This window comes from Panthera leo, chromosome F2, assembly GCF_018350215.1.
Source record: "Panthera leo isolate Ple1 chromosome F2, P.leo_Ple1_pat1.1, whole genome shotgun sequence".
Classification (NCBI taxonomy): Eukaryota; Metazoa; Chordata; class Mammalia; order Carnivora; family Felidae; genus Panthera; species Panthera leo.
In genome coordinates, this window is record NC_056695.1 from 1 (window position 1) to 27,254 (window position 27,254).

Sequence of the window (27,254 nt, forward strand, 5' to 3'; positions counted from 1 at the left end):
AGATAGTACTGAACGTGGTAAACACAGCAATAACAAGACAAAGATAGACAAGTATTTCAAATTGGTAAAGGAGAATGAAAACTTACAATGGGCAAAGGGCATGACATTTTATTTATTTTTTTATTTTTGTCAATATATTAAGTTTATTGTCAAATTGGTTTCCAAACAACACGCAGTGTTCATCCCAAAAGGTGCCCTCCTCAATACCCATCACCCACCCTCCCCTCCCTCCCACCCCCCATCAACCCTCAGTTTGTTCTCAGTTTTTAAGAGTCTCTTATGCTTTGGATCTCTCCCACTCTAACCTATTTCTTTTTTTTCCTTCCCCTCTCCCATAGGTTTCTGTTAAGTTTCTCAGGATCCACATAAGAGTGAAAACATATGGTATCTGTCTTTCTCTGTATGGCTTATTTCACTTAGCATAACACTCTCCAGTTCAATCCATGTTGCTACAAAGGGCCATATTTCATTCTTTCTCATTGCCACATAGAACTCCATTGTATATATAAACCACAATTTCTTTATCCAATCATCAGTTGATGGACATTTAGGTTCTTCCCATAATTTGGCTATTGTTGAGAGTGCTGCTATAAACATTGGGGTACAAGTGCCCCTATGCATCAGTACTCCTGTATCCCTTGGGTAAATTCTTAGCAGTGCTATTGCTGGGTCACAGGATAGGTCTACTTTTCATTTTTTGAGGAACCTCCACACTGTTTTCCGGAGTGGCTGCACCAGTTTGCATTCCCACCAACAGTGCAAGAGGGTTCCCGTTTCTCCACATCCTTCCCAGCATCTATAGTCTCCTGATTTGTTCATTTTGGCCCCTCTGACTGGCGTGAGGTGATATTTGAGTGTGGTTTTGATTTGTATTTCCCTGATGAGGAGCGACGTTGAGCATCTTTTCATGTGCCTGTTGGCCATCTGGATATCTTCTTTAGAGAAGTGTCTATTCATGTTTTCTGCCCATTTCTTCACTGGGTTATTTGTTTTCGGGGGTGGAGTTTGGTGAGCTCTTTATAGATTTTGGATACTAGCCCTTTGTCTGATATGTCATTTGCAAACATCTTTTCCCATTCTGTTGGTTGACTTTTAGTTTTGTTGGTTGTTTCCTTTGCTGTGCAGAAGCTTTTTATCTTCATAAGGTCCCAGTAGTTCATTTTTGCTTTTAATTCCTTTGTCTTTGGGGATATGTCAAGTAAGAAATTGCTATGACTGAGGTCAGAGAGGTCTTTTCCTGCTTTCTCCTCTAGGGTTTTGATGGTTTCCTGTCTCACATTCAGGTCCTTTATCCATTTTGAGTTTATTTTTGTGAATGGTGTGAGAAAGTGGTCTAGTTTCAACCTTCTGCATGTTGCTGTCCAGTTCTCCCAGCACCATTTGTTAAAGAGACTGTCTTTTTTCCATTGGATGTTCTTTCCTGCTTTGTCAAAGATTAGTTGGCCATCCGTTTGTGGGTCTAGTTCTGGGGTATCTATTCTATTCCATTGGTCTATGTGTCTGTTTTTGTGCCAATAACATGCTGTCTTGATGATGACAGCTTTGCAGTAGAGGTTAAAGTCTGGGATTGTGATGCCTCCTGCTTTGGTCTTCTTCTTCAAAATTACTTTGGCTATTCGGGGCCTTTTGTGGTTCCATATGAATTTTAGGATTGCTTGTTCTAGTTTCGAGAAGAATGCTGGTGCAATTTTGATTGGGATTGCACTGAATGTGCAAATGTAGTATTGACATTTTGACAATATTTATTCTTTCAATCCATGAGCATGGAATGTTTTTCCTTTTCTTTATATATTCTTCAATTTCCTTCATAAGCTTTCTATAGTTTTCAGCATACAGACCCTTTACATCTTTGGTTAGATTCATCCCTAGGTATTTTATGCTTCTTGGTGCAATTGTGAATGGGTTCAGTTTCTTTATTTGTCTTTCTGTTCCTTCATTATTAGTGTATAAGAATGCAACTGATTTCTGTACATTGATTTTGTATCCTGCAACTTTGCTGAATTCATGTATCAGTTCTAGCAGACTTCTGGTGGAGTCTATCGGATTTTCCATGTATAGTATCATGTCATCTGCAAAAAGAGAAAGCTTGACTTCATCTTTGCCAATTTGGATGCCTTTGATTTCCTTTTGTTGTCTGATTGCTGATGCTAGAACTTCCAACACTATGTTAAACAACAGCGGTGAGAGGGGACATCCCTGCCGTGTTCCTGATCTCAGGGAAAAAGCTCTCAGTTTTTCCCCATTGAGGATGATGTTAGCTGTGGGCTTTTCATAAATGGCTTTTATGATGTTTAAGTATGTTCCTTCTTTCCCGACTTTCTCAAGGGTTTTTATTAAGAAATGTTGCTGAATTTTGTCAAAGGCCTTTTCTGCATCGATTCACAGGATCATATGGTTCTTATCTTTTCTTTTATTAATGTGATGTATCACATTGGTTAATTTGCGAATGTTGAACCAGCCCTGCATCCCTGGAGTGAATCCCACTTGATCATGGTGAATAATTCTTTTTTTTTTTTTTTTTTTTTTTTGGGACAGAGAGAGACAGAGCATGAACGGGGGAGGGGCAGAGAGAGAGGGAGACACAGAATCGGAAACAGGCTCCAGGCTCCGAGCCATCAGCCCAGAGCCTGACGCGGGGCTCGAACTCACGGACCGCGAGATCGTGAGATCGTGACCTGGCTGAAGTCGGACGCTTAACCGACTGCGCCACCCAGGCGCCCCTGAATAATTCTTTTTATATGCTGTTGAATTTGATTTGCTAGTATCTTATTGACAATTTTTGCATCCATATTCATCAGGGATATTGGCCTGTAGTTCTCTTTTTTTACTGGGTCTCTGTCTGGTTTAGGAATCAAAGTAATACTGGCTTTATAGAATGAGTCTGGAAGTTTTCCTTCCTTTTCTATTTTTTGGAATAGCTTGAGAAGGATAGGTATTATCTCTGCTTTAAACGTCTGGTAGAACTCCTCTGAGAAGCCAACTGGTCCTGGACTCTTATTTGTTGGGATATTTTTGATGACTGTTTAAATTTCTTCGCTGGTATGAGTCTGTTCAAGCTTTCTATTTCCTCCTTATTGAGTTTTGAAAGAGTGTGGGTGTTTAGGAATTAGGACATGACATTTTATATGCAAACCTTATTGAATCCACATAAACATATTAGAACTGAAAATTAATTCAGTAAAGTTGTAAAATTCACAACAAATATACAGGTATCTGTTGCATTTCATGCATTCATTATGATGTAGCAGAAAGAAAAAAATGTCATTTACAATTGCATGAGAAAGAAATTATAAATGAAGGTTTCTTTCATCTGAGACATCCAAATCCAAGAGGCACAAAGAAGTGCCATCAAAATCACAAAAGGAGGCAAACATCAAGGTATATTATAGTACAATTTGCAAAATATAGACATAATGAAAACTTTGTAAAAGCAACAAGAGAAAAGAAGTCTGCATCTTACAAGGGAAGATGAATGAGGTTAGCACAAGACCTCTCCATAGAAACTGGGCTGACCAGAAGTAGTGGCATAATACATTCAACATGCTGAATGGGAAAAAATATGCAGCCAAGTATACTTTATCCACTAAGGCTGTTGATCATAATATCAGGAGAGATAATGACTTACCCAGACAAAAAAAAAAAAAAAATGAAACGTGTTGGTGACCATTAAACCAAGCCTGTAGGAAATATTAAAGGGGGACTCAAGAAGAAAGACCCAATGAAATGAAGACTAGAATGAAACAGAGAAAGTCTCCAGAAGCAATGAGAAAATAATAAAATGGCACTAAATTCATATGTATCAATAATCAATCTGAATGTAAAATGATTACATGCTCCAATCAAAAGTCACAGAGTGTCAGAATGGATAAGAAAAACAACACTCATCAATATGTTGCCTACAAGACACTGCTTTTATACCTAAAGAGCCCTGTAGATTGAAAGTAAGGGGCTGGGGAGCATTTATCACACAAATGGAAGTCGTCAAAGCCAGAGTAGCAATATTTCTATCAAAGAAACAAGATTTTAAGCAAAAGACTGTAACAAGAGATGAAGAACATCACTATATCATAATAAAGAGGTCTGACAAGATCTAACAAATGTAAATACTTATGCCCCAACTTGATACAAACAAAATCCATAAAACACTTGCTAACGAACATAAAGGAACCCTTTGATAATAATACAATACGAGTCTTTAACACCCCAATTACAACAATGGACAGATGATTTAAGGAGAAAGTCAACAACGTGACAATGGCTTTGAAAGAGACAGAGGACCCGATGGATTTAACAGATACATTCAGAACATTTCATCCTATAACATCATAATACACATTCTTTTCAAGTGCTTATGGGACATTCTCCAGATTAGATCACATACTTAGAAACTACCTCAATAAGTACAAAATATTGCGATTGTACCATGCATATTTTCCAACCACAGCAGTGTATAACTTGAAGTCAACCACAAGTAAAACATTGGGAAGATCACAAATACATGAAAGCTAAACAACATCCTACTAAAGAATGGCTGAGCCAACCAGGAAATTAAAAAAAAAAAAGAAGAAGAAATACATGGAAACAAATGATAATGAATACATGACAGTCCACATTTGGGATGGAGCAAATAATCATAACAGTGAATGTTTTTGAAATATAGGGTTCCCTGAAGAAGTAGTAAAAGGGTCAAATACACAACCATAATTTACGCCTCATAGAGCTAGAAAAAGCACGACAAATTCATCTGAAAGCTAGCAGAAAAAATGGAAATAATAAAAATTATACTAAAATAAATGATATAGAAAAAAATAAAAATAATCAGTAGAACAGATCAATGAAACAGGAGGTGTTTCTTTGAATAAATTAGTAAAATTCATAAACCCTCATCCAGACTTCTAAAACTAAAAGAGAAAGGAACCAAATAATTAGAATCACGAATGAGCAAGAAGAGATTACCATGAACACCACAGAAATGCAACAAATTGTAAAAGGATATTATGAAAAATTAGTGCCAGCCAGTTGGGCAATCTGGAATTATTGGATAATTCCTAGAAATATACACATTACTAAAGCTGAAACGGGAAGAAATAGAAAGCTTGAATACACTTATAACCAACAAAGAAACTGAATTCGTAATCAACCCCACGCCCCAAGCAAACAAGTCCTCAGCCAGATGGTTTTCCAGGGGAATTACACCAAACATTAAAAGAAGTGTTAATGCCCATTCTTCTCAAGCAGCTCCCCCCCCAAAAAAATAGAAATGAAGGAAATTTCCAAACTCATTCTACAAGGCAATCTTTACCTTTCAATGCAAGAATACAAAACCAGAAAATACTCCACTAGAAAAGATAATACAGGGCAATAACCCTAATGAAAATGGATGCAAGAATTCTCAACAAGACCCTGGCAAGTGACGTCCAACAGTACATTTAAAGAATCATTCAAGTGGTATTTATTCCTGGACTGAAATCGTGGTTCAATATTCACAAATTTCAACGTGATGTACAATATGAATTAAAAATGGATAAGAACTATATGGTCCTCTAAAACTACGTAGAAAAAATGTATACAAACTGCTGTCATTTCTTGAGAAAAGTCATCAGTAAAGTAGGAGTATGGGTAATATACCTCCACAGTAGAAAGATCATGTATGAAAGACTCACAACTAACTTGATCGTCAATGGGAAGGAAAAAACTGAGAGCTTTTCCTCCACAGTCAGAAATAAGACAGTGATGTCCACTCTCACCATTGGAATTTAACATAGTAATGGAAGTCCTAGCCTCAGTAATCAGACAGAAAAAGGAAATAAAAGACACCCAAATCGTCAAAAATTCAAACTTTCGCTACTTGCAGATGACATGATACTGTATGTATTAAAACTGGAAGATGGTAGGAAGGGCAAAGAGGAGGTGTTTGCTACATTGACTGGTAGGAGGGAGCCTGGGCTTTGGAGGGGCAGCCTGCTGGGCAAATGGAGCCCTTGAAGTCTAGTTGGCAAAAGAGAAGGAGCCAGATTGCATGAGTTCTGACAGCCAGTGGGACTTAACTTCTGAAATGTTAAAAGTCAACATTTCTGCTCTCGAAGAGCAAGGAGGGCCAGAGGATGCCAGGATGGAGAGTTGTTAAGGCCCAGAAGGACAGAACTCTGGGGGAACAAAGGTGCTGGAAAGCTCCATTTCCCTCTCCTATCCCCCATCCGAAATTCCAAAGGGAAACAGTTCCCATCACTGAACTTGCTTGCACCACACAAACACCCAACACTAGATTTCTGTGGATCCTTCCTTCTGACAGGACTGCCCTCTCCCAGAGCTACACAGCCCCTTCCACAGGGCACCAGCTATGGGAAAGTTAGCTAAGCCTGCCCCTCCTGCCCCTGTGCAACTTGCTTATCCTCCCAGGCTAATATGCCCTGGGCCAGATTCCATAGAAGCAGTACCACAAGCCTGACAGTGTGCAAGCAGCCCAGACAGAGGCCACACCACTCCACAGTGAGTCCTTCCCTTGGGACAAGGGAAGATAAAGTACACAACAGCCTGACTGTGGCCCCAGCAGTGGGCTGGTGGCAGATATCGGGTCTGACTGTGGCCCTGCCCACCAACACAAGTTTCTCTGGACAACAGGAAAATGCCCTGTACTTTGGAGCTACCACAAGGACTACCCAAAATTACAAAACGGAAAAATTCTCCTCACAAGAAATTCCAGGAAGTAGTGACAGATAACAAATTGATCAAAACCGATTTAAACAATACAACAGAACAAGAGTTTAGAATAATAGTCATAAAATTAATCACTGGGCTTGAAAAAAAGCATAGAGCACATCAGAGAATCTATAGCTACAGATATCAAAGGACTAAAAAATAGTCATGAGGAGTTACAAAATGCTATAAATGAGGTGCAAAATAAAATGGTGATGGCCATAACATGGATTGTAGAGGCAGAGGAGAGAATACATGAAATAGAACGTAGAATTATGGAAAAATGGAAGCTGAGAAAAAGAGAGATAAAAAAAAAATCCAGGATCAAGAGGGGAGAATTAGTGAAATAAGTGATGCAATCAAATGGAACAATACCCATACCAAAGAAATTCCAGAAGAAGAAGAGAGAGAAAAAGGGGCTGAAGGTGTACTTGAACAAATCACAGCTGAGATACTACCTGGCAATGAGAAAGAATGAAATTGGGCCTTTTATAACAACGTGGATGTAACTGGAAAGTGTTATGCTAAGTGAAATAAGTCATACAGAGAAAGACAGATACCATATGTTTTCACTCTTATGTGGATCCTGAGAAACTTAATACAAGACCATGGGAGAGGGGAAGAGGAAAATGTTAGATGTTTTTACCGGGTAGCATTCCATTGTGTGTGTGTGTGTGTGTGTGTGTGTGTGTGTGTGTGTGTGTATTATATATATCACATCTTTATCCATTCATCAGTTGATGGACATTTGAGCTATTTCCATAATTTGGCTATAGTTTATAGAACTGCTATAGACATTGGGCTGCATGGTCCCATTCAAATCAGCATTTTGTATCCTTTGGGTAAGTACCTAGTGGTGCAATTGCTGTGTCATAGAGGAGTTCTATTTTTAACTTTTTGAGGTAGCTCCATACTATTTTCCAGAGTGACTGCCCCAGTTTACATTCCCACCAAAAGTGCAAAGGAGTTCCCCTTTCTCTGCATCCTCAACAACAGCTGTGGTTTCCTGAGTTGTTCATATCTGCCACACAGCTAATATCATCCTCAATGGGGAAAAACTAAGAGCATTCTCCCCAAGATCTTAACATGGCAGGGATGTCCATTCTCACCATTGTTGTTCAATATTGTACTGGAAGTCTTAGCTCTGAATCAGACAACAAAAAGAAATCAAAAGGATCCAAATCAGCAAGGAAGAAGTCAAACTCTGTCTCTTCACAGATGACATGATACTCTATAGGGAAAACTCAAAAAAATCCACTGAAAATTGGCTAGAGCTGATACATAAATTCAGCAAAGTCACAGGATATAAAATCAATGTATAGCAATTGGTTGAATTTCTATACATCAATAATGAAGCACCAGAAATTGAAATCAAGGAATAAATCCCATTTACAATTGCACCAAAAAAAAAAAAACAAAAACAAAAAACATAAGATACCTGGGAATAAACCTAACTAAAGAGGTAAAAGCCCTGTATCATGAAAATTATAGAAACCTTATGAAAGAAATTGAAGAAGACACAAAGAAATGGAAAAACATTCCATGCTCATGGATTGATAGAACTAATATTGGTAAAATATCTATGTTACCCTAAACAATCTACACATTCAATGCAGTCCCTGGAGTTTGCTTTTTGGGAGATTTTTTTGTTTGATGATTCATTTTATTACAAATTATTGGTCTGTTCAAATGTTCTATATTTTTCCTGATTCAGTTTGGAAGATTATATGTTTCTCATAATGTATAAGTTTATTCCGTAGTGTTCAATTTGTTTGCATATAATTTTAATAATATAATCTTATAATTATTTCCATTTGTGTGTTCTCGGTTCTTATTTCTCCCCATTCATTATGGTTTCACTTAGTTGTCTTCTCTTTTTTTGAGAAGTCTAGCTCAATTTCTGAGTTTTATCTATTTTCCAATTGCCTCATCATTTTTGAAAATCTTTTTAAAGAATCTGCTCTTGAATTCATTAATAGTTCTATTTTTTCTTAGTTTATATTCCTAGGTGGTGGATTTTTTTTTAATTTTGCAACCAGAAAGTTCTGGGACTGTCATTGATGACCTTGTTTATGATTGGGTGGAAAGTGGTGCAAATAGACTTTTGTTCACTTTGATTATGTAGTGACTCTTATGTTTTGTAAACATTTCAAATTTTCAAATTATTTTTTTGCAGAAAATTTGAGATAAAGCTACAGATATACTCTGTTTCCACACAAGCATAGCCTCCTCCATATACCCATCCTCTACTGGAGTAGCACAATTTGTTACAATTGCTTAACATACTTTGACACATCATAATCACCCAAATTCCAGAGTTTACATTATTGTGCCCTTCTGGTGTTGCACATTGTGTGGGTTTGGAGAAATGGATAGTTATTTCTAGGCACCATTTTGGAATCTTACACAGTGTCCCTGTTGTCCTAAAAGTCCCCTGTATTCCAAATATTCAACACTGTTTCTTCTTGTAAAGGTGGGCAATCATTGATATTTTCATTTCTCTGCAATTTTGATATTTACAGAATGTCTTAGAGTACAAGTCATGCATATGCAGCCTCTTTGGTTGTTTATAGGATAAAGTCACCAGTGAAGTAACCCATGGTGTTTGATACAGAAACATAAATGCAGTTATGACAAGGATAAAGTTTAAAGTTAATTATAACAAAGTTGTTATAGTTGTAAGGGTATACTATGAAAAAGTATATGCCAAAAAACTGGGCAATGTGGAAGAAATGAACAAATTCCTAGACACTTACCAACTTGCAAACTGAAAGAGTAAAGATCGAAAATTTAAATAGACCCACAACCAGCAAGGAAATTGAATCAGTTTCAAAAAATTCTCAACAAATAAAAGTTCTGGGCCCGATCAATTCCCAGGGGAATACTGCCATATATATATATATATATATATATATATATATATATATATATATATAAAGAAGAGTGCATCCTATCCTTCTCAAACTATTCCATAAAAATAGACACAGAACAGAAACTTCAAATTCATTCTATAAAGCCAATATGACCTTGATTCCAAAGGCAGGCAAAGACCCCCACTAAAAAGGAGAATTACAGGCCAATACCCCTGATAAACATGTATGGAAAAATTCTCAACAAGATACTACAAAATTGAATTCAAGTGTACATTAAAATAATTATTCATCATGATCAGGGATTTATTCCTGGACTGAAGGGCTGGTTCAATATTTGCAGATCATTCAATGTGACAGAACCACATTCATAAAAGAAAGAATAAAAATGATATGATCTTGTCAATAGATGCACAAAAAGCATTTGACAAAGTACAGCATCCATTCCTGATTAAAAAAAAAAAAACTCAACAAAGTAGGGGTTTATGTAACATACCTCAACATTACAAAGACAATGAATGAAAGACCGTCAGCTAATTTCACCTTCATTGGGGAAAAGCCAAGAGCCTTTCTCCTATGGTCAGGAACAAGATAAGGATGCCCACACTCACCATTACTAATTAATAAGTAGTAGAAGTCTTAACCTCAGCAATCAGACAACAAAAAGAAATAAGGGGCATACAAATTGGCAAGGAAAAATCAAAATTTCATTATGTGTAAATGACATGCTACTCTATATTCAAAACACAAAAGATCTCCACCAAAAAATTTCTAGAACTAATCCACAAATTCATCAAAGTTGCAAGATATAAAATCAATGTGCAGAAATATGTTGCAATTCTATACAACATAACAAAACAACAGAAAAATAAATCTAGGAATCAACCCCATTTACAATTGCAACAGAAAACATATGATTCTTAGGAATAAACCTAACTAAAGAGGTGTATACTCTGAACAATACTACCCAAATCAATCTGAAAACGACTACCCAAATCAACCTACACATTTCATGCTACCCTTAACAAAATACCACCAGCATTCTATGCAGAGTTAGATCACACAATCATACTTTGTATGGAACCACAAAAGACCCTGAATAGCGAAAGAAATCCTAAAAAATAAAACTGGAGGCATTACAATTCTGGATTTCAAGCTATATTCCAAAGCTGAAGTCATGAAAACAGTATGGTACTGGAACAAAAACAGATTGATTACTGAAACTGAATACAATACTCAGATATGGACCCTCAACTATATAGTAAGCTCATCGTCAAGAAGGCAGGAAAGATTATCCAATGGAAGAAAAAAACAGTCTTGGGTGTCTTGGTGAGTCAGTCGTTTATGAATCTAACACTGGCTCAGGTCATGATCTCACCTTTCGTGAGTTCCAGCCCCACATCAGGGTCTCAGAGCCCAGCTCAGAGCCCAGAGCCTGCTTCAGATTCTGTCTCTATGTCTCTGTGCCCCTCCCCCAACTTGTGCACTGTCTCTCTCTCTGAAAAATAAATAAAGATTAAAAAAATCTCCTCAGCAAATGTTTTTGAGAAAACTGTACAGCGAAATGCAGCAAAATGAAACTGGATCACTTTCTTACACCATGCACAAAAATAAATTCAAAATGGATGAAAGAACAAAATTTGAGACGCGAAACCATCAAAATCCTAGAAGAGAACACATGCAACAATGTCTTTGACCTCAGCTACAGCAACTTCTTACTAGACATGTCACTGGAGGCAAGAAAAATAAAAGCAAAAATGAACTATTGGGACTTCATCAAGATAAAAAGCTTCTGCACAACAAAGGAAACAATCAGCAAAAATAAAGGGAGAGGAAGGTGGGTGATGGGTATTGAGGAGGGCACCTTTTGGGATGAGCACTGGGTGTTGTATGGAAACCAATTTGACAATAAATTTCATATGTTGAAAAAAAAGTATTTGGTATACATCTTCATGCTTTTTAATAGTTGCATACTATCCTACTATATGAATGTACCATAGTCAGTTTTGTGCGTGGACATCTGGTATCTGGGTTGTTTCCAATCTTTTGCTTTTACAAATAGCTGAAATCAATGTAATTTCATGTGTGTGTGCTGATAGATCTTTATGGTAAAATTTTTAAAATGGAATTTCTAGGCCAGAGGGGACATTACATTTATCAATATTGCCAATTATCAATTGTTTTCCATAAGTATTAAACAAATTTACACTTCTGCTAAAAAAAAAAAAGTAAACTGAATGGGACAAGATATTTGCAAATAACACATCTGATAAAGAGTTTGTATCCAAAATCTATAAAGAACTTATCAGACACCCCCAGAAATTAAAAACAAACAAACAAAAAAATAAAAGCACAACAATCCATTGAATAAATGGGTAGAAGACATGGATAAACACTTTTCCAAAGAAGACATCCAGAGAGCTAATGCTCACATGAAAAGAAGCTCAACATCATTCATCATCAAGGAAATACAAATTGAAACCACAATGAGGTATCATGTCACACCTGAAAAAAAAATGTCTTAAATTAACAACTCAGGAAAAAACAGATGTTGTCAAGGTGGGAAAGAAAGGGGAATATTTTTGCACTGTTGGTGGGAAGGGAAACTGATGCAGCACTCTGATAAACAGTATTCAGTTTCCTTAGAAAATTAAAAATAGAAGTACCCTGGTGGCCCATCAATTGCACTACTAGGGATTTATTCAAATGATACCAAAAAGCTGTTATGATGGGGCATATGCTCACCAATGTTTATAGCAGTGCCATCAACAATATCCAAATTATGGAAAGAGTCCAAATCCATCAAATGGTGAATGGATAAAGAAAAGGTGATTTGTGGGTGTGTGTGTGTGTGTGTGTGAGAGAGAGAGAGAGACACAGAGAGAGAGAGCAGTGTGAAATACTGCTCATTGATGAAAAGGAGTGAAATCTTGCCATTTGCAACAATGTGGATGGAACTACAAGGTATTATGATACGCAAAATATGTCAGGCAAAGAATGACAAATACATGATTTCCCTCATATGTGGAATTTTAGAAACTAAACACATGAACATAGGGAAAGGGAAAAAATAAGAGAAAAACAGGGAGGGAGGCAAACCATAAGAGACAAACACAGAGAACAAACTGAGAGTTGCTGTAGGGGAGCTGTGTGAATGATGGGGCAGCAGGGTGATGGGCATTAAGGAGGACACTTGTTGGGATGAGCATTGGGTGTTGCATGTAAGTGGTTATTCACTGGGTTATGCATTTTAAACCAATATTATAGTGTATGTTAATGAACTTAAATTTAAATAATAAATTTTAAAAGTTTAAAATTCATCTAAGTTGATGAAAGATATAATAGCTAGAATCTTGAGAAGCAATATTGCAACCAAGCACATTAAAGACTGGAGTATTATGAGGAACTCACTTTTCACTACAGATGTAGGAAGATCAAAATGAGAAGAAAAAAGTTGGTTCACTAGAGTATATAAAAATAAGAAAATAAAATTAAAGAAAAGATTAATAAATTTATAAATTCAAAATTAGACAATAACGTTGCAAATCAGAAATTCATTGTAACAAAAATGTATTAAAATTACTCACGTAAAATATTAACCAAACTGAATAACAGGAAAGAAAATGAAATATCTAAAGGATAAAAAAATACTAATTCAAAGGGATACATGCACCCTGATGTTTATAGCAGCATATCTAACAATAGCCAAACTATGGAAAGAGCCCAAGTGTCCATCAGCTGATGAATGGATAAAAAAGAAGTGACATATATGTATGCAACGGAATATTATTCAGCCATCAAAAACATTTTAATCTCAATAACATGGATGGAGCTAGAGAGGATAATGCTAAGTGAAATAAGTCAGTCAGAGAAAGACAAATACCATATGACTTCACTGAAATGTGGAATTCAAGAAACAAAACAAACAAAGGGGGAAAAAAGAGAGAGAGAGGCAAACCAACAAACAGACTCATAAGTATAAAGAACACACTGATGGTTCCCAGGGGGGAGATGGGTGGATGCTGTGTTAAAAGGGTGATGAGGATTAAAAAGTGCACTTGTCTTGATGAGCAGGGGGTGATGTATGGAAGTGTTGAGTCACTATTTTGTGTCTCTGAAACTAATATTACACTGTATGTTAACTAACAAGAATTTAAATTAAAAAAAGAAAAAAAAAAGAAAAGCAAAAAAAAAAATGTAAAAGCACTGAGAAAAGCGGGGAGAGGTCTAAAACCAATGAAAGATAAAATAGAGAAAAACTACAAAGGTGAGGGTAAAATCTCTGCAGCCTTAATAGAAGCCAGAACACAGAGAAGTAAGTATAAAGAGGGCAGAGAGAAATTGTTGCTAAGTAAAATTGGATACATAGCTAAGTCTCTTGAATAAGAGTAAATTTAAGTTTAAAAATACTGCATAACCAATAGGTAATACTAACATTGTACTAATTCACAATAATAATTTAGAGTGTAATTTTCTTGTACAAGAGACAATTTTCCTAAAGGGAGTTTGAGAATTAAAGTGAAAGAGACAGGAATTGTAAATGCATAGGAATATCTAATCTTCCTGAATGGTAAACTAAACAAACTGGAGGCTCCTTCACATCACAGGTTTCAAAATATTTAGATAAATTAAGATATTTTTTGTTTTATTTAATTTTTTAAGTTTATGTATTTATTTTAACTTTTTAGTGTTTATTTTTGAGAGAGAGAGAGCTCAATCAGGAGAGAAGGAGAGGGAGACGGAAGGAGACACAGAATCCAAAGCAAGCTCTGTGCTGTCAGCAGAGAGCCTGATGTGGGGCTTGAACTCATAGAACATGAGATCATGACCTGAGCTCAAGTTGGCTTCTTAAGCCACTGAGTCACCCAGGAGCCCCTAATTTATGTATATTGAGAGAGAGAGAGAGCACCAGAGTGTGGGGAGGGGCAGATAGAGGGGAAAGAAAGAATTCTAAGCAGGCTCTGCACTGTCAGCACATAGCCCAATGGGAACACATGAACTATGAGATTATGACCTGAAAGGAAATCAAGAATCAGACGCTAACACCCACTGAGCCACCCAGAACTCCTGATACTATTTTTATAAATATTTATTCATTTTGGGGAGAGCGCAAGTTGGGGAGGGGAAGACAGAGGGACACAATATCCAAACACTGCACCTTGCTAGCAGTCTGACAGGCTGACAGAAGCTGAGGCCAATATGAGGCTGTAACTCACAAAGTGTGAGATCATAACAAGAGCTGAAGCCAATGCTCAACTGACTGAGCCACCCAGGTACCCCCCAAAATATAATTTTAAATTACCTTTAAATTAAAACTACAGTTTAAATGTTACATAAACAAATAATCTGACATTTGATTAAAGGAAAAGAACCAATTTTCAAGTTAATTACTTCATGAATAAATAATTGTAAATTGACTGTCATTTTCCTACACTTTTGAAACACATTTTTTTTTCTTTTATCAGAACAAATTAACACCAATGCACTGATAGTGGCATAGACATTGGACACAAGCTTCTGAAAATCCAGGATGACTCTATCTTATGTCCATAACAGAGTTGCGGAGAAGGAAATGATGTCGTCCACCCAGTACATGGCCACAAAGAAACTCACAAACAACAGGACGGTATGGGTGACCCTTGTCTCTGGGGAGACTCTTGAGGAGAGGCTGGTGCTGTGAAGGTGTTGGCACTGCCTCTGATGCCTGGACAAGAAGGCCACCATGTATGCACTTGAGAGCAGCCTGACTCCTATGAAGAAAAAATCCCTGGATAATGTCAAAATGAAAAACAGCACCTGATGATGAAGCTTATGTGGTAAAATGGACAGTATTTACTGACATGCAGTAGATTCCTCTGGGTCACGTTAGAAGCAGAAGTATGGAAGATACAGTTATTATTGAGAGACAAACAGAAGCAATTGGATGATAAAAGAATGAAAGATGTACTTTGTGAATTTCTGTTAAAGAGTTTTTAATCCTTATTTATTTTTGAGAGAGACAGATACAGAGCAATAGCAGGGGAGGGGAAGAGAGAGAGGGAGACACAGAAACTGGAGCAGGCTCCAGGCTCTGAGCTGTCAGCACAGAATCCGATGTGGAGCTTGAACTCATGGACCATGAGATCATGACCTGAGACGAAGCCAGACAGTTAACAGACAGAGCCACCCAGGCGCCCCTGTGAATTTCTGTTTAAATCTGACCAACCAGGGGGTGCTGGGGATGATGATGATGATGGCCTAGAGGATGCTCAGGAGGCAGGTGGTGCTCATAGACAGACCAAGTGTCTTTGCAGAATAAAGCCTTACACTTGAAATATTCCAAAAGTTTAATATTTCAATCAGATCTGTAGACATCATAAACAGTATAGTCAATTGTTTCGTTATGTGGACAAGGGCGAAGTGACCAATCATAAGGTCAATGGGTTTAGGCCTGTGATGCAGGAGTATGAAGGTATGGAAGAGAAGGAGGACTGGGTTGGCTGATTCTAATGCCTATTTGTAAAAGTTGGCATAGTTTAATAGTAATGTAAATGGAAAATATGTTTATCATAGGCACCAAGAAAAAACATATTTTGTGTATCTGAAAAACAAGACCTCACAACATTAATGTGATTTACATTGTTGGCAAAGTCATCACCATATCACAGTTTTTATTTTACTCAAATGTATTTCATCCAATTTGTCAGAAAAGCTGTGTTGTCTTAGAAATACATTCTCAACATTATTTGTACATCCAATTTGAGTATGTGAGTATTTTACATATGTACATATGTATCTGAAATCTGTATGTTATCTATCTATCAATCTATATCCATCACCTATTTATCACTAACTAGGGAGAGAGAGAGAGAAAGAGGGAAAGACAGAGAGAGGGAGAGATAGATTTCACGCAACATATTCAACTTCATGTCAAGATAATGTATCCATTTCTCACACTGCTATGGTACATGCATTTTTTTTTACTTTCTGTTCTGAATTATCCTGTCTCATATTCAGCACCAAGAATACTAATAGTCATAAAAAGAATGCACAAGTGTTTGTATAGTTGCACTGTTGTATATTTTATGTTAATGGTAAAGAATTGTCAATCAAATATTTGGGAAAAATAATGTCCAGGTGAGGTTCCCATTAGGAATTGTGACCCTTTCTTCTTCCTCCTTCCACACTTAGGGACCATCATATTTACATTGGGCTTATCCTAATAATTCAGAATGATCTCACTTTAAAATCAGATAATTATTAATCTTTCTTCTACAATTGACACATAAACTATTGTACTCATATTAGAGATATGAAGATTTGGATGTGGACATCCTAGGGGAAGAAAGCACAAATAGGGAGAGGTGTTGGGCTTGGGTGATTGAACTAAGGGTCATCCTACAACTGGGTGTCCCCATGGGGCTGTGGGGGCTCACAATGTCTCTGGGATCCTGGTGGGGGCAGTGACAGGGAAAAGGTCAGGGGAAAGAGCAAGAACAGGGGCAGGAGCAGGGACTGGGGCAGAGGCAGGAGCAGGAGCAGGGGCAAGGCAAGAACAGGACCAAGGGCAGAGGCAGGGGCAGCGGCACCAAAGGGGCAGGAGCAAGGCCAGGGGCAGGAACTGTGGGAGGGCTGGGGGCAGGAGCAGGAACAGGGCTAGGGTCAGCCCTTGTTTCTGGAGACTCCCCATTGGTCACTTTCTCCCTGTGTCCAGAGTGGCCCTCCTGGGAGGTTGGACACATGGGCACCTCAACAGGGTAGACGGAGCACGGGTCTGCCAGCCAATCCCTGATCTTATCTGTAGTCTTCTGCAAAGGCACTGAATAGCCGCTGTCCCAGAGGTATCACAGACCTGCTCAGCCATCGTCAGGGTCCTTCTGCCTTCTCCCACGGATGCTCCCAGATAACTAACCTGTCTACAGCCCTGCACCCAGGATGCAGTGACATACAACTTCAGGTCTCAGGATGAACCTTGGGGACACGAGGGAAGCCCCATAGCACCCTGTCCCTCTCAGCCAGCCTTAACCTGGGTTGTGAGCATGACCATCCACCGGGCATCTGACCCTTTATCAGACTGTATCTCCTCAGGTGGGCCTGCCACACATGACCCTTCCTTCCACACATAGACACACACATGGGGAGGGGAAGTGGGGCCACACAGGTCAGTAAAAGAGGTATCAGGCTTGACTGGCCAGATCTGGGACTCTCTCTGTTACCTTTGGGTCTTTCCAAGCTAGAATCCAGAGGCACCCAGTGTGAGACATGACACACTGTCTCCAAGATTGGGAAACAGTGTCACTGTTGGCTCTCCTGAGCTGATAGCCTTGTGACATGGGCACACAGCAGGAAAGCATGTTGCTTATGTGCAGGTTTCCAAACAAATAAGCCAAGCAAGACGCTGTCTCCAGAATGTGGGTGCCTGGTTACCGGGTTGTGAATTCTGTTGTGTTCTGTTGTCAAGGAAGTGTGGTCACTGCCTGGGTTCCCCTTACCAGGCTTCTTCCTCATGCGAGAACCATGCCCTCAGGCTGCAGAAGGGCTCCACTCCACCCCATACCCTGTCCATACAGTGACACCAACACACCTCACCAAAAGCCCCCAGGAGGCCTGGGCGCAGCCAGTGCCTCAGCGTTGAGGACACAGGGTTGGGTTGAGGCCAGGCTCCTGCCCCTGACCATGAGTGTGACCCTGCACAAATCCTGGCCTTCTCAGGGTCTCCCTAGTGCCCCACATTGACCTCCATGCTAGCATGAAGCATGCTTTTGTTTCTCCCTCTCTCTCTCTACCTCACACCCTCTCCCCATCTCAAGCTCTCCAAATAAATTAGGTAAATACACATGGAAATGAACAAAGAAATCAATAAACACATTTATAACTACATTGAGACAAAAATAGCCTTGATTATGTTTTTACTGAACACTTGGATGGGAATATTCTGAGTCTTACTTTATTAATTGCTCACTGTATATGTATTGCAACAGTGACAATATTCAAGGAGCTCAGAAGAGTTAACTAAGTGTAAAGATTTTGTTGTATACAGTGTAAACATATGTAATATAGGATGATGATAAGATATAACTTGATAGTTATGTTTTGAGAAAGTATTATAATTTTTTAAAATTGAATTCCTACTGATGCTCATTTTCTCTCTAGAACAAATGTGAATTGTTTTGTCTAAATTTGTCCCATCAATGAGGAATATCAGAAATGGGATGAGCTGGGATTTCTACTCAAGAAAGGAATATCTTTGTATTCTGAACATATTCCATTTATTCCTCCCCACACTGAAAATTTCACCATTAACTCCATTAGAAAGCAGGACTTTTTCTTTCTTTTTTTTTCTTTTTTTTTTTTTCTGTTATCCCTGTTTTCACAGAGAATAATATGGTGTGGGATAGGAATCATGTTTGAAAACAAAACATACCGTCTTAAATGGCCCACTTGCCCATGAGGACATACACTAGGCGAGACAGGAGCAAGCTGGAACCACAGAATGTAGAGGTGCCTTCACTCTGAAAGTTGTCTGATGACCCATCACCATGGAGATGTGATGATGCACCTTTGCTTCCATTCCAATTGTCACTGTGTGAGCTGAGCTGTTGCAGTTTGGTCACTGGTGAGAAGTTCCCCCATGATGGGAAATGTGAATTGTTGTTCTTTAGGTATGTTCCTACTCATTTTCTGAATTCTGTTCTTTCAAGTAGGCTATTTGCCACTGAAATTTTCTCTTGCTGTTCACCTCCACCCCTAATTTGTCAACTGAGTTCTATGAATGTACTATCTTATTTTGCTGTAAAACTTAAGTTCTACGTTTGATTTTTCCACGGAGCTGGCTTTCATAAAGATCTTCCTCAATACAGAAAACTATTTCTGAATTCCCATTGTGTACACAGTCTTACTGAGTACACACACAGAGAACACACCCACACTGCTCTCATTGGGTCAGGAGAATCTTGATTCCACCCCAGCAACAGACATGACAGGGAAGGGAATTGGAGCTCAACTCTTCTGAATGCAGATGTCAAATTCTGAACGTAAATATGAGTAGTCTAAATCGTGACACTTTTATATGGAAAGAAACTAGGATTTCTTGGGTATTGTCCTGGGCTGGTATGGAAGGGACCACGAGCTGTCTGGGTGATGCCTGAGGGCAAAGGAGAAGGGAACATGCCATTGGGTGGGTGGAATAAATGTTTGGCAATGTTTGGCAACTTAGTAACGGACTGCCTGATAACAGTCAAAGGGAGACCTCAGGTGGGGTCTCCAGGCTGGGCACAAGGAGGAGACGCTCTAAAAACAGACAGGAGTCTGAACTGTACACCTACAGTGTCCAGATAGGATAAAGAGACCTAAAAATAAAGACTAGATGTGGGAGAGGAAGGAAGGAGCAAGGAGGTGTTCACTGCAGCCACTGCATCCAAGCCAGTGGCTCTAGGCCAGACCTTATTCCAGGCCCCTTAGGATTTTCCTCAGATCAATAGTAACACTCTGAGCATCATAAACTTCATTCATTCAATCAGCAAGCCCCAGCACAGATGGTAACTTTCCTGTTCATCCCTACAAACTTCTCATCAGGATTGGTCAGTTGAAGGGAAGCAAATTCTTGTCTGAGTCCTAGTGTGGCAGTTTGTTTGGAATGGCCCAAATATTGAATCATCTTTGGGGCCAAGCAGACCACTGGTCCATGTGAATGTTCAAATAGCTATTGGGAATGCCCTAGGTGAGTGAGCTGACTTTCTGAAAAGCTGGGGGGGATGGCTAAAGGTACACTTCCCTGGTCTTCCATTGGATCTTCATTTGGAAAAACTGTACCATATTTTCTGTCATGGACTGAAACTGAAAGCAGGAGGCTGGGGTAGGATGCAGATTATTTCCGTAGCACAGGCCCCTCCCACCTGGCACCCACTGTCTCCCACAGAATCTTGGGACAGGAGGATGTCTGTAAGTGAGGACAGTTCCTGATTCAGAGGTACAAAGCACTTCCTCACAGACCCTGGGCAGGTCTCAGGTGGTCAGCGATCTCTGAACCAGAGACGTAACTAACTTGCTCTCCAGGATATGTCATACATCATGGTGGACTCTCCAATCAGGTCACTTCGTGTCCCTAAATTTCTTTGTCAGCCACTGTGAAATATTGGTGACAGCCTCTGCTTGCCCTCCCAACAGTACTGACACGGGGATGATAAGAGTAGATAATACATGTATTCTCTGAGCTGTAGAGAATCACTACCGTGGGAAGGCGAAACAGTGAGCTTCCACACTCCAACATGGTGCAGCCCTCCAAGTATCCTCTCTGGAGTCAACCATTATCATGTGCCTAACTCCTCCTGTAGACATGCAGTAACTGAACACTTAACAGAGAAATTGTAAAGCACCCAACATTTGTTGTTCTCGAGGTTTCACTTGTAGTACATCACTTTTAGCCCCATCAGAGCACATGAATGAGCACAGCATCTTAACACGTTCACATGTGAGAACAGGAAACTGAGGAACAGAGCCCTCTCTTACCTCTGTCAGGTATGTGTAGATTCTTATTGTGATGTCAACCCTGGCCATCAAGTGTGGTGACTGTGCTTTACCGCATTTCTATTAATGTCTCTGCTAAATAACAGGATTGGCCCTCCAAACTTGGCTGTGAACCGTTTGAGGTGCAAACCAAAGCTCAACATTTTTCTAAGTCCATTTTTGATGCATGAGATTTGTCAGGCAGCTGGTGAGCAGGGAGAGTGGAAGGATGAACTACGAGAAAAGCATGACAAATTGTTCTATGGTCTTCTTCCATCAAGATGCCAACCTTACTATTTCTCTGCATTGCCCAGGAAATTGCTGTGGACATGAAGCACAAGATGTGCCACCCAGGACAACAATATCCATAAAGAAAAGAGACTGCTTCTGGTCGCACACCAGGGTGCACCATCTTCCTGTACCAGAGGAAGGTACCGTGGAAATTTACTCATTAAGTTAAGAATAATTCTTTTCATTCATTGTCCTGTACTTTCAGAACAGTATAAAATGTCGAGGCAGGCATTTCAGCAATTTCAAGGCTAAAAATTTAAACTCTTTGAGTCAATCATACTACAATAACTATAGAAATTAAGAAACATTTCTATATCAATGAAGGATCCATGTTGAATGGTACACAAGTGTCTAGTACCTGAATGTATACACGTTAGCTACCTTTTGAACAGAGATCAATCTAGGTCTCCCCATGAAACAGTGTTTTCCGATTTTTTAAAAATAGTAGATATGATTAGCAACATGTTCACTTAACATAAACTTTTGGGGCACCTGGGTGGCTCAGTCAGTTAAGCGTCTGACTTTGGCTCAGGTCATGATCTCACACTCCGTGAGTTCAAGCCCCGCGTCGGGCTCTGTGCTGACAGCTCAGAGCCTGGAGCCTGTTTAGGATTCTGTGTCTCCCTCTCTCTCTGCCCCTCCCCCACTCACGCTCTGTCTTTGTCTCTGTCTCAAAAATAAATAAACATTAAAAAAAAAGAAAAAAATTTAAAAAAAATTTTTTTAAAACATAAACTTTTAACACATAATACAGCAAGTTCCAATATACCACCCCTCCACTTTCCCCCATTCACAACATCTTACATGAGGGTATTACATATATCACAATTCAGGAAAGAACATACATACTTCTTATGAAGTCAAAACACAGTTTATGTTGAAAGACCTTCTATGTGCTTCAGGGTTCTATGCGACTGACAAATGCAGAATTACAAGTATCCCCATTACAGTAACTGACAGAAATTGTGCACCAAATATTCATGGCAGCAGATTTTCCAGTTGACATAGAGACACCACCCAAAAGTCCATCAAGTGATGAGAGTGTAAATAACATATGATCCGTGCAGTCAATGGAAAATTATTCAAACATAAAATATCATAAATTTTACCATATGCTAAAAAATGCATGAACTTTGAATAAGTAATACGCTCTTTGAAAGAAGACACACCTGGAAAGACATACAACTCTATGAGGAAACTAGAGTAGACAAATTTGTAGACTCAGAAAGGAGAAGGTAGGATGGCTGCAGCAGTGGAAAGAGAGAGAGAAGTTATTTACAATAGAATGGAAAAGTCTTGGAAGTAGATGTTAGTGCTGAGTCCACAGCATTATTCTTGTAAAGAATGCCACCCAATGTGTACTTGTAGCATCATAGAAGGATCAAATTAATGTGTATTTCATCCTGTACAAACCTAATAACGCAGAAGGATAGAAGACAAATTCGCTAGCGGCATATATGCAGGCCAGGAAGCTGAAATGGCCCTTTCCAGTGGGCAGGACAAGTGAGCGGACTCCATCACTGAAACACAGTGTGCATTGAGCATTTTCCTATTTGAGACTGATGATTTCACATTGAGTAGAACCCTTTGGCTTGAAATCAAAGGCTCTCTATCTCATTTCCTTCCTGCTCCTCTTTGTCCACCAAGGACATTGGATCATCAGCAGGTCAGGCCTTGTTTGTTCAGGAATCACATGCATGCACTGTGGCTCCATGTCCACTCAAGCAAATCTCCCTGAGTCATTCCTGATCAGCACAACCAATGTCCTGACAGCTGCTCTGTGTCCTCCTAGATGCCAGAGAGGAGCCATCTGAGGACCTTCCCGGAGACAGGGCAGAGGAAGTGGTCCCATCTCTTTCCAAGGTAAGCTCACTTCACTTTCTATGAGAAGTGTTACTTCCTTTATTACCTCTTCAATCCAATGGAGAGAGGTAAATCTGACAATGAACCTTAATTATGAGATATGCAGTTTCTTTGCTTGGGGGAATGCTGAGTGAAAGTCTATTACCCAGTGACAGCAAGTACAAAGGGGCAATAAAACGTGAGAGCACCTGTTTCAAACTATATGCAAGTGAACACTTTCCTCAGCAGGACATGTTCCTACTAAAAAGAATTTAGGATTTGATGATAAGAATGAACTTGACACATCTGGCATAACAAGCTCAAAATCTTTACATGTGTCTTCCTTAACTTGGGGGTGGGAAATAACTCAACCACTGTACATAGTGTTTTATCTCCTGATCTTCACCAAATGAAAGACCTATGCCAAAATGTATAGGATGGTGTGATCTTCATCGTGTTTTATTTTCTCAACTACAGATCGATGCTGGGGCAAAGGAAAAGTGTTCATATTTAGGAAAATCAGTCTTTGTGGAAAACTCTAAGGGATAAAGTAGGTTGCGTCCTGTGTCTGTGTTCCTCCTGGGAATGATGGTTAAGGTGTACTGAGAGAGATGTCCAGTAAAGCACTATGACCATGTTTGTTTTATGACCCTAAAACTTGCCCTATTACATGGAGAGCCCAGTTCTGAACCCAGGAGTCAGTCCTCAGTTGCTCTGGACTACTAATATACATCTAGCACTAAGCCATGGCACCATTAGTCACAGAGGAAAGGAATTTTAGCAATGTGTAGCTGACTGGAAGTGCTAGACTCTACAAGACCCAATCACCTCCTAAACTTACACAGTGTCCTAAGTAGTCACATAAGCAGGGCAGAGAAGGAGGCGCAGATGATTTGGGCATGTCGTTGTCTCAAATGCACATAAAAGGACCACATTCTTGTGGTCAGCCCAGAGATTCTGGAAAGTGTGATGCTGCATGGAGCACAGTGCAAGTCCACATCTCTCATAGCTGGGGTCATTGCTTACACATAGCCAATAGCAGAAAAGGAAGAGAGACAATTTAGTGTATTTGATAACATTACCATAAGCATTAAAAGTGCTCCAATTCTGTGGGCTCTTGTGTGGCACAGTTGGTTCAGCGTCTTACTATTTCGGTCCAGGTTATGTTGTCAAGTTTCTGGAGATCAAGTCCTACGTCAAACTCTATGCTGACAGCACGAAGCCTGCTTGGGATGCTGTCTCTCATTGTCTCTGATCTTCCCCATCTCATGCACTTTCTCAAACTAAAGAAATAACCATGAACACAAAAGGAAAGAAATACCACAAAACTGTAAGCACACACCCATAGGCCATTCTGAAACAGGAACTCAAAATAAAACTGGGTAGTAAGCTACGTGTCTAGCACTTTTATTTCAAACCTCCTGCATGGCAATGGTAGACGTTTTCAGTGCTCATTTCAGACCTCACCTCCACAAGGAACTTGTCATTTGTTGGATGGCATGGGCCATGAAGGACAGCACTGACACCCTGGACACACGTACATCTTACAGACCAAAGAAAATTGGGAGGAGTATAGCAAGGGGATCAATAGTGTTTCCTTTCACATGATGGGATGTCAGTATTTTCAAGGCTTCTAGATGTAATAATCTTTATGACAAAATGATTCATGAGGAAATCTAAGAGGATTCTTTTCCTAGGATGAAATACACCTTCACATTTAAAGTTGCATTTCGTCAAGGACAAATTCCAAAGTAGACATGATGAATACAAAATCCTAGTAAATACACGATGGGGATTCTGGCAGAAGAACAGATTTTCAAAGAGGCAGACAGTGATAAATGGGCTGACCTTCAAACAATCAAGAGAGGCCAGGAGACTCAATCTTGACATGCAAGGCACTTCAGGCTTTCCACGACTTTCATTAACTATCTCATCTCCCTCAGGATCGTCTCTGCTGGAAAGACAAACCCCCTGTAACCCATTTGTTCCCTGCTCCTTTTCTGTGCCATCCTTGGTCCCCCTAGAGAATGCCCAGCTGCAGCACAGTCCATAATTACTCTTCACCCACAAGCACACGCTTGCCTCATGTTCAATCAATAAAACCTCTGACTAGTTCCTGAGCTGCCCCACCAGTGTCTTGATGGTTGCTCTGATTCTTCCTAGCTGCCCCTGAAGACCTGATGCAAAAGTTTCCCAGCACAAAGGTGGAGGAAGCACCCATAACTCTTCCTGAGGTAAAGATATTTTCTGTACCTGAAAGAGCACGATTGCTTTACTTTGATTTCAAGGGAATTAAGATATGAACATCTGTGCTTGGCCATCTGTGAGGTTATATCCAATTTATTACTGCTGAAGGTTTTTCCTGTGATTCTATCACCAACTGATGTGATTTTCCTAAGGGAAAAAAGTAATAATTACACCACCAGTGAGAAACTGTATGGTAGTCAGCATTTGTCAGGAGATCATTTTCCTCTGTGGAAAAGAATTTTGTATGTGCTGATTAAACTGACTTGGGAGATGTGACCTTGAAAACGGAAGCCTTTTCACAGGTCACCTTTGTATGATTGTTTGAAGTCATTGACTCAAAACCTGCATCCCGACTAGCTGCTAACATCACCAAGAGAACAAAATCCATGTGTAAACCCTGTGCACAGTATGATGTGAACCTCATACTGTTGCCTATTCTGTAATTACAGGGTGAAGCCACAGTAAACGTTCATGGTATATATTCTGGAATTGGAAACTTCTTGAGAAAGACTCTCGATGACTCTGAGGGTGAGGCTTTCTCATCTGTTTTGGTCTGGAGAGAATCCCTGATTTCTGGGTTCCTGCTGGGAGTGGCAGATGGGGTTTTGTGAGGAAAACGGATTGTACGGTAAAACAAAACCCTTGTTCTACAGGTATGGACAGCACGTAGACCATTTAGCTGGTGTGTTTTTTGTGTATGAGGGTGGTGGATGTTTCTCTGTGATGTGTGTGTGTGTGTGTGTGTGTGTGTGTGTGTGTGTGTGTGGAGTGGGTGTTTCTTCAGAAGATATGTGCTACTCACACACAACAATTCAGGTGACCAATTTCCAGGACTCTAAGTCAGGGTCAGTGCACACTGCCTACAACAGTACATTCTTCCCTCAGGACAGCTACACCTGAAAGTTTGTTTGGTATTCCCTCTAGGGAGGTGGAGATAAAGAAGAAAAAAAAATGGCCCAACATCTTTCACACTTAACAGCATCTCTCATATGGGGTCTAGGCAGCGAAGAATCAGGAAGATTTCTACTCAATTTCATAACAGTATCATAAGCCTTAGGAAGTACTCAAACCTTGGCGTGCACACTGAAAGGACCGTGGTAAACAGGAACCCAGAGCAAACTTTGGTAGTGAGGATTGTTCCCACCACCCTGGTTGCATATGTCCTGCACAGTCAGGGCAAACACATTGTCTTGAAAATGTCCGCAATGCAGGATCATTTCCTGATCTTGAAACAAGCATTAGGATCATTGGAATCCATCAGCAAAACATAGCATGCATCTCACTGTTTCCAATATTTCCCATTGATTATATTCCCTGCAGCGAAAATTCACAGGCCTTGTTTCCATTTGCTTCCCTGCTCCTTTCCTTTACCTTCCTTTATGTACCAAGGATGACCCAGCAGCAGGTCAGTTGATACTCAGGAACCACCGGTCTCCATATACTTGTGTCAATAACTCCACGAAGCAAAAACCAGGGAACACTCCTGAGCACTCCCACTGGTGTCCTGAAACTATCTGTGTATCTTCTTAGGTTCCATCAGTGACCTGAATGATGGAATTTCCATGGAGAACAGAGATGGAGATTCCACATCGACTTCGGAGGTAAGCTTCCCTTTCCTTATGTAAGAATGAAGATTATTTTCTTTCTCCTTCAATAGAATTAAGGTATATGACTCTAACCGTGTGCACACTGATTGTTATATACCACTTAGTCAAAAGTGACAATGTCCAGTGACAGTCCATTACCAACAGATACATGATTACAAAGGTGTTGAAAAATAGCAGAATCAGTTACTGTCTGCAGGATCCTGAGCTTTTCACGAGC

The 27,254-nt window shown here is 39.6% G+C and overlaps 1 pseudogene; it reads right to left on the minus strand.

Moving 5' to 3' along the window:
* Positions 1 to 14,957: 14,957 nt before the first annotated feature.
* LOC122211256 lies at positions 14,958 to 16,116 on the minus strand (annotated as a pseudogene).
* Positions 16,117 to 27,254: the final 11,138 nt, after the last annotated feature.